Below are 7,255 nucleotides of genomic sequence, written 5' to 3'. Positions count from 1 at the left end.
GACAGTGATCCAATAAAAGAATGTGTTCAAGGAACTAAATAATCTCCTGCTATTTTTAATCTTTTGTCTAGCCAATTTTCAGATCTTGGGCAATTTGCAGAATGCAAGCAGTCTGGATAATCATGGAACGTGGTAGTGAGTTTCAGCTCTAAATTTCTGCAATGAGATAACGCTTATGAGACAACATCTCAACCAAACTTACTTGTGTTCTCCAAAGGTCTTCCTCGGTAGAATGGGAAGATAGTAAATTAAACACAGAATGCTTACGTAAGGGTAGCACAGCTGAATTCAGGTGCAGAATGTATCATAATTATTAAAACAATCAAGATTTCAGGTTGTCTAGCCATTTCAGAGCTGAGAATTTAATCTCATCTCAGCTCTTCAGAAAAAATAATAAAGAGGTTTAAGATCACATTTCCTTTATGTGTAGATACAAAAGAAATCATCAGTAACAAATACAAAAGTCAAGACTCATACTCATTTGTCACCAGTGAATAATGCTTCCTTGGCTGGTGTTAGCTCATCTGGTATTTTCCTTACATCTATCCACGAACTTCATGAGAGCTCTGCATAAGGCCCTTCCCTCTCAGACTCTTTATTGTGGCAAACAAAATGTAGATATTGTAACCTCCTGATACCTTCCTGCTTTTTACTTAAATACAGTCAGCAAAGAGTTCACTGAGGCTATCACCATTTTTCTTCTGCTTTTGTGAGACTCCAGAACTGGTCTTTCATGGTGAAATTCCTATATTAGCATCTAAATCTTTTGAAAAGAGATTTAGAGTTACCAACCAACAAAATTGCAACAGGCCATTCTGGATCTTGGAGCTGGGATCTTCATTCATATGTAACTCAAAGGCATTTGTGCAGCATAGGACAATGACTTAATCCCTCGGGGTACACCACCGGTTTCACATGGGAGTGGAGCTGTGTTTCTGTGTCGCCTGGGTCTGATGAAAACAAAGGGTTTGCAGGGTGCACTGAAGGATGATCTACCATTGTCTGAACAGCCAAAATTAGCATCTTAACTGTCACAGTTAAACCCAAAGGTCTTTAAAAAACATGTATTAAAAAAAATACTTTTGTCAGGGCAGCTTCCTTTTTTGGTGTGTGAATCTTTGTCCCTGTATCTGTAAAAATTATGAGGGTCTTATCCATCTTAGTTGTGAATGAAGTTCAGAGCATCAGTATCAAAGGAAAAAAAAAAAAGATTGACTGGATATTAGGTGAAAGGAATTTTAAGCCAACTCTAAATGATGGTCAACCCTCAATGACAAGTCAGGGATGTGTTCCCACTGTTTCCAAAATCTGAGGCTCTTTCTCACATCCTCATTAAAGATCAGCAAAACAATAACAAGTCCTATTTTATTAAGAAAGAAAAACTAGTACTCATCACCTCTCCATGACAGTTCTCCATGAGCTTTTAGCAGAAGTAACATGCTAAGGAGGGAACAGACAGAAACCTTCTCAAATAAAAAAGCCATCATCTGATGTACACTTTTGGTTGATATCGAAATGCTTGAGAAATTTCTATTTCTGCATCCACTGACTGCTCCCTCATCTGAGTTGTCTTGATAACCTGCTTCACTCTGCGCCGACGTGGACTTGTTTAGTTATTACTCGATAAGTAAGCTGACTACAGTCTATCTGACTGAAGTACTTTGGTTTGACAGATTTCAGTTAAGTTTGCTTACTTCTGCTTATTTATAAAAACGTTAAGATTTCCACAGTAAACTAAACAGAAAATACCAGCCCTTAAAGAAACAACCCTCACCCACTGTTAAAATAAGTGTTTTATTTAAATGCTCAAAGAAAATGTTTTATATTCTACTTAACCTTTATACATAAGATTCTTGCCTGAGGTGGGTTAGGAATTTCATAAGCAAGGCTACCTATCTCCCAAATTATGTAAAATACTTGTATGCTCAGACAAACATCTCCAGAAACCTTAAACTGTTTTAAAGATATAAGAAATACAGAAAGACTTTGACCTTCAAAGAACTAAATAGCGGTAGAATACCAAAATATTTTCCCAGCTACCCATTTTCCTTAAAGCTACCTACTGTACAAAATGATACAGTTTTCTTTTGGAATCTTTAGAAGTCTCTAAAAGAAAAGTATTTTTCGTTACAAAAGCGAATTCAGAGTACTGAAGAAGCCATGTAAGACGTGGCAGTGTTCTCCTGTCCTTTAGAAAACAGGATGTATCTTACCCTTTGAAGATATTGTGGCTGGTTGTTTGCATCTTAATCAAATAATTCATGAGGTATCATCAGCATCATCCACAATCTGCAGTTAATGACTCTACAAAATGCTTTCTGCAAGGCAAGTATTAACTGACATTTAAACATAACTTTCAAACATAAAACAAAACATAAACTATTCAAGCAAAACAGCACATTTACACTTACAGGCGAGAGTTTGCTCATTTGGATTAGGAGATGATAAGTGGCAGTTTTCCTGCCTCTTGTTTACAGGATGAAAACCAACAAACTTTTTTAAATTTTAAAAAGTTTTTTAATGAACCTAAAAATCTCAATAAACAAGCAAGTAAAAAAAACATAGATACATAAACTACAACTGGTCATCACATGTAGAAAGGTAATTTAAAGTGCTTTCTCAGCTTCAGGAAGAGTAACATACAATGTGTGTAATCACTTTCACCTCAATATCATGGTTGTTCCCCCAGGTTTCATCTACCCAAAACAATTGCCTTGCCCTGGGCAGAGTGCTGATCATGGATAACAGTGTTCAGATACAGAAAAAGAGAAGCACCATTTAAACTTTTAGCTTGGGAAGGAAAAAATATTAGCAATTTAGCTTATGTCCTGTCTGAAAGGCCAAGGAGTGGAACAGAGTGGTATTGCATTTATATAGACACATTAAGCTCCTGACCCAGAATGAACACAGCAATGCAGGCAGCAGATGAGCTCTGCGGGGTGAAGCCACACTGTCTCACAGCAGGAGAAATATCACCCCTAACCATTGCTGCTCACATACCTGCTTATTATCTGAGCAACCCGGTACCAGGAGGCCTGAAATTGCTGTTTTGTGAGGAAATTCCTGCTGCCAAGAGGTGGTATGTTTGAGTTCAAAAGACACCGAGAACAGTCAGAAGTGGTTTCAGATCAAAACATTCAAACAAGGACCAGAAAAGATAATAGGGGAAAACTAGGAAAAAAAACACTTGTGTTTTGTGGCAAATAGTGAGCTTGTACTTTTCAAAGGGTTATGTGAAAATAAAGGAACCAAGAGAGCCCACGATTAAAAAAAAAAATTTAAAAATTAAGGTAAGCTGGACACCTTTCTCCTAAAAACAACTAAAGAATAAGGACCTGATTAGTTATTGTTTTAAATTAGTTAATATATAACCATACAAATTGAGTATAAAATGCTGCCATCATAGAATCCTAGAATTGTTTAGGTTGGAAAAGACCTTTAAGATCATCAAGTCCAACCGTTAACCTAACACTACCAAGTCCACCACTAAACCATGTCTTTTAAATACCTCCAGGGATGGTGACTCAGCCATCTCCCTGGGCAGCCTGTTGCAATGTCTGACAACCCCTTCAGTGAAGAAGTTTTTCCTAATATCCAGCCTGAACCTCCCCTGGCACAACTTGAGGCCATTTCCTCTTGTCCTATCACTTGTCACTTGGGAGAAAAGACCAGCACCCACCTCTCTGCAACCTCCTTTCAGGTAATTGTAGAGAGCGATAAGGTCTCCCCTCAGCCTCCTCTTCTCCAGACTGAACAACCCCAGTTCCCTCAGCCGCTCCTCATAAGACTTGTGCTCCAGACCCTTCACCAGCTTCGTCGCCCTTCTCTGGACACGCTCCAGCACCTCAATGTCTTTCTTGTAGCGAGGGGCCCAAAACCGATCACAGGATTCGAGGTGCAGCCGCACCAGTGCCTGGTTCAAAGGTACAATCACCTCCCTACTCCTGCTGGCCACACTGTTTCTGATACAAGCCAGGACGCCATTGACTTTCTTGGCCACCTGGGCACACTGCTGCCTCATAGTCAGCCGGCTCTCGCCAACACCCCAGGTCCTTTTCTGCTGGGCAGCTTTCCAGCCACTCGTCCCCAAGCCTGTAGCATTGCATGGGGTTGTTGTGACCCAAGTGTAGAACCCGGCACTTGGCCTTGTTGAACCTCATACAATTGGCCTTGGCCCATCGATCCAGCCTGTCCAGATCCCTCTGCAGAGCCTTCCTACCCTCGAGCACATCAACACTCCCTCCCAACTTGGTGTCGTCTGCAAACTTACTAAGGGTGCACTTGATTCCCTCATCCAGATCATTGCTAAAGACGCTAAACCAGACTGGCGCCAAAACTGAGCCCTGGGGAACACCACTTGTGACCGGCCACCAACTGCATTTATCTCCATTCACCACAACCCTTTGGGCCCAGCCATCCAGCCAGTTTTTTACCCAGGGAAGAGTGCGCCCGTCCAAGCAATGAGCAGCCAGTTTCTCCAGGAGAATGCTGTGGGAAATGGTGTCAAAGGCTTTACTATAGTCTAGGTAGACAACATCCACAGCCCTTCCCTTGTCCGCTAAGTGGGTTGCTTTGTCATAGAATGAGATCAGGTTAGTCAAGCGGGACCTGCCTTTCATAAACCCATACTGACTGGACCTGACCGCCTGGTTGTCCTGGTTAGGTCCTAAAAACTTAACAAGCTATGCCATGACTGAGCATCTCCATATGTGATTTGGAGTTCTAGCCAGCTTACCATACTTCAGATGTTTAGAGGAGAATGCTATTGCTTGTCAGAGTTTTAAACAAATACAGAAAAATGTTTGAGGCTGTCTCATTAAAAAAAAAAAATCCATAAAACCCAGCAGAACACACAGATACATTCAAATGCTAATTCTTCCTTTAGAGCTTTTTCTTCCTTCTGGGTAGTGCTACCTGAATGACTGGTAAAGACTGAAAGAAAACAAAAATGTTCAGGCTTTTTCTGACTGACAATAATAATTAAAAAAAAATCTAACAGAACATATCAGTTGACCCAGAATGGAATAGTCTGTATTTGAAACTTATCAGCATACAGCAAAGGAAGTAATGGTATATATTACCAAAGATTAAGGTAGTATAATAATAACAACATCCTTTCCTTATTCAGTAGACTGTTATTTGGGACATTTATCCAGAATGTGGCAGACTAGGGTTTAACCCCTGACTCTCAAAAGACAACATTAAAGCTTGTCATTCCCACTGGCAGTGTGACACTTCCTTTTGTATATTAGAATAGTTAGCAAGCCAGAGAGGGTACAGACAAGAATGATACTCTACACTTCTTGAAAATGTAGACTCAAATCCACATAGGAGGATGGAATCTATTCTGGATTTTTCATATAGCAGGTAGGTGCTCAGTTATTGGATAAAATGGGACATCCACCATACTGAGCCACATTTAGAAAAACCAATGTAATTTGTTAAAAATCCCTTTTTTTTTTATCAAACCAATAATTACCTATAATTGTCTGTCTCTACCTTTTGCCCTGTTTCACATCCAGAGACACCCTTCTTTTTCAGAAGTACACACTGTAAGGATATGTGGAATAATAATTTTTTTCTGAAGATATCTGATTAACAGCTGTTTAACATACAAAACATGGACAACAGACAGGAGAAGTAATTAAGCCCCCGATACACAAACCCAGGAGATAATGGAGACAATACCAAAGACGAGAAATCTCAGGCCACTGATGGGCCATTGGAAGAACCACTCAAAGTCTTGAGGAGATTCAACTGGAACTTTCTAACTGACGAGTGGGAAGGAAGATTATCACAAGTGTCTCAGGAAAGAACAAACTCATTATGGGATATTTTAGGGCATTTGTATGATTGTGCAAAATGGATTATGGGATTTTTAGGGGAAAGGCCGAAGATGGGGAAAGGCTGGGATGAAGGTAGATTGAGGACAAACAAGCACAGGAAAAGAAAAAGGCAGTGGGACAACAGGGGCCAACAGTGTGAAAACAAGCTGCTGGTGAGCACACTTGCCTAGCCAAGCGCTAACCACGTTCCCAGGTAAGCTCTCTGTGCTGTCTGGGTGTGCTGCTAGCAAACTTCAAGCCAGGGCAGCTAGCAAACAGGGTAGGAGGTCTGGCACCTAGCTACTGGAGAGAGCTTGGGACTGGCTGTCAGGTACTGCAGAGACTCCAGGTTTGACAGTCAAGTTACCAGGGGGAATAGAGGTCTGGACCAGGTGCTGGAAAGACCCACCTGGGTAGGGGGGTATGAAGTGGGAGATCTGCTACCAACACTGTCTGCTGTGCGGGTGGGTGTTGTACTGGGGACACCTCCTCAGAATTCACACCAGCTTATTCACACAGGCCAAGGGACTGCAGTAGCCCAGCTGTCGTGGACAGGGAAGGAGAGCTTGCCTACGTCCCAAAACACTGGACTGAGCTTCGCTTTGATGCAGAACACCATTACAGCAGCATTCAGATGGCAAAATACCAGTGTAAACATCAAATACAGAGCTTTAGTTGAGAAACTTCATTCTACTGTAGCAAGTTCTCCAGAGGTCCCTTCCAACCCCGTCATTCTGTGAAATCTGTGAAAGTGTCATTGTGTCCAAGTGGGTTTCCCATCAGCTATGGGAAAAACAGGTCAGCACTGCAGCCTTACAGTGGGATAGAACAATCTGCAAAAGATAGTAATTTAAAAACAAACAAGAAAATGGATTTCTCAGAAAAAAACTTCTTGTTCCCTTAGGTAAGTACTCCAAAAGAGGCTTTCTGGAAGAGACTGCCTGGTATTACGGAGATAGCAAGGCCTGAGAGCAAACAGTTTGTGGCGACCCTGCGCCTTGTCAGGACAGAGGTTACTGATGCAGACAGGCCAGGCTGCCGACACGTCACCCCCGGCCACGGCCGCTTGTAGGGCTTTGCTTCTGCGCGGCGGCGCCCCTCTCCCCGCCGTCCCCAGAAGCCAGGCTGTCCCGTAAAACACCGACAGCGGGAGCGCTGCTCCCAGCAGGTGCGGGGCGGCGGGCCCGACCACTGCCGCGGGCCCGACCACTGCCGCGGGCCCCCGGCCCCTCACAGCTCCCCCCGCTGAGCCCGGCGACACAGCGCCGCCCTCGGGCCGGAGCGGCGGGGTCCGCCGCGGCCGCCGGCCCCTCCAGTCAAGGACTGATCTCGAGGATGGCACCTCTTCCCCCCCGAGCCGGCGTGCCCGGCGAAGGTGGCCGAGCGCCGATGCAACGGATGGCGGGCGCGGTGGTGGGCGGAGCGGCGGG

Source organism: Gavia stellata, chromosome 7 (genome assembly GCF_030936135.1).
Source record: "Gavia stellata isolate bGavSte3 chromosome 7, bGavSte3.hap2, whole genome shotgun sequence".
In the NCBI taxonomy this organism is placed as follows: Eukaryota; Metazoa; Chordata; class Aves; order Gaviiformes; family Gaviidae; genus Gavia; species Gavia stellata.
The sequence above is the reverse complement of the archived record's forward strand: the minus strand, read 5'-3'. Positions refer to the sequence as shown.